This window comes from Petaurus breviceps, unplaced genomic scaffold (assembly GCF_028583685.1).
Source record: "Petaurus breviceps papuanus isolate PSGF00001 unplaced genomic scaffold, PetGlider_PUasm1.0 689, whole genome shotgun sequence".
Lineage (NCBI taxonomy): Eukaryota > Metazoa > Chordata > Mammalia > Diprotodontia > Petauridae > Petaurus > Petaurus breviceps.
The window spans coordinates 11,180,865-11,182,982 of NW_027186458.1; positions in this window are offsets into that span (position 1 = coordinate 11,180,865).

Below are 2,118 nucleotides of genomic sequence, written 5' to 3' on the forward strand. Positions count from 1 at the left end.
CCCACATTTTTTATGCCTTTCCCCTCCGAGTTCCCTATTGGATAACATAGTTTCTTTTTTCTTTTTAAAAAGTCACAAGCATAGATTTTTGTTTATAATACAAAGGCAGTAATAGTTTTTAATCAATAAAATGCCCACTATGTAGAGAACACTAGGGGATACAAAAAGATCCCTGCACTTGGAGGAGCTCACAATCTATTTGAGACAGGAAACTGAAGATTTTTTCATAAAAGACAAATAACAATGCTATACAGTACGTTCATCTGCTACAAAGTCCTATTCCAATGTCTCCGCATGGCGTGGAAGTAGCCTTAGGCATAAGCTAGATTTCTATACCCAGCAGAGTATGCAGTCTTACCTTTTTGAACCAATTCCAATGAGAGTAAAGCTCAAGCATGGGCTGCCAGCCCCTCTCCTACCCCCCATTTTCCCTCCACTACCAAAGCTCTTCCTTGAACACCTCTTGTATGATGAAAATTCCCCCCATTCTACCTCCTCCTTCCCCCGGTACATTCCTCTCTTTATTTTATTTTTTAAATCATTCCATCATAATCAACTTACACCAGGGCCCTCTGTCTGTGCAGACACCTTCTAACTGCCTTCATAATGACAGGAGTTCTTAGCAGTAACATATGTCAACTTCCTATATTGAAATGTAGAAAGTTTAATTTTATTGAATCTCTTATGATTACTCTTTCATGTTTACCTTTTTATGCTTCTCATGAGTCTTGTGTCTGAATGTCAAATTTTCTGTTCAGCTCTGATCTTTTCATCAAGGGTGTTTGAAATCCCCTATTTCATTAAATATCCATTTTTCCCTTTGAAGGATTTTACTGCTTTGCTGGGTAGATGATTCTTGGTTATAATCCTAGCTCCTTTGCCTTCTGGATTATCATATCCCAAGCCCTCCACTCCTTTAATGTGGAAGCCACCAAATCTTGTATGATCCTGACCACAGGTTCCACAGTATTTGAATAGTTTCTTTCTGGCTGCCCGCACTATTTTCTCCTTGACCTGCGACCTCTGAAATTTGGCTATAATATTTCTGTGAGTTTTCATGTTGGGATCTCTTTTAGGAGGTTATCAGTGAATTCTTTTCATTTCTATTTTACCCTCTGGGTCTAAAATATTGGGGCAGTTGTCCTAGATAATTTCTTGAAGAATGATGTCTAGGCTCGTTCTCTGATCATAGTCCAATAATTCTTAAATAATTCTCTCTCCTTGATTTATTTTCCAGGTCAGTTATTTTTCTTTTCTTTCTTTCTTTCTTTTTTTTTTTGGGAGGGAAATTGGGGTTAAGTGACTTGCCCAGGGTCACACAGCTATTTGTGTGTGTGTGTGTGTGTGTGTGTGTGTGCTTCTTTTAACAAGTTATTGTTTCTCTCTCTCTGTCTCTCTCTCTCTGTATCACTCAAATTTCTTTTCCTAATATTTCCTCTACCACTCATTGCTCTCATGCTTCCAGGAATTCTCACTGGGCTTGGCTCCAATTAGCATTTTTCTTGAAGATCTTACTTGTAGGTGTTTTCACATTGTTGTCTTCTGAGTTTGTATCTTGGTCTTCCCTTATGGTCAAGTTCCTTTTTGTTGTTTGCTCATTTTTCCAGCCTATTTATTGACTTTGAATTTTATGTTAATGTTGCTCTGCTCACCTGAGGGTGGGTAGGCACTGTCCCAAGCTTCAGACTTTTTTTTTCCTTTTGGCTCCTGTTTTCAGAGCTAGTTCTGGAGCTCTGCAAATTTTCAATGCTTCCAAGCTGGTGTGAAGCTCCTCAAAGATACTCTTCTTTGTATATGTGTCCCCCAGTGCCTAGCACAGCAGAAGGCTAATGTATTTTTTTACATGAATGACTGAGTCAACCCTGTAAAGCCATGTTTTCCAAATAAAAATATTGAATGTCAAGATTAGAAGGCAAACCCTGAAACTAGACTTTTAGTCAGGCACCAAGCACTTAAAGATTGCTTGTTGTCCAGAACCACACCTACCCCAGCCAGGCTCAGTGCTCATCAATGCAGATGAAAACAAGCCTGTCCCTAAATCTCAGGAACTGGCAGTTCCTTTGTTTTTCAACAGTCATCTGTGTTTTTCCTTGACCTTTTGTTCTCACAAAAAGTCAC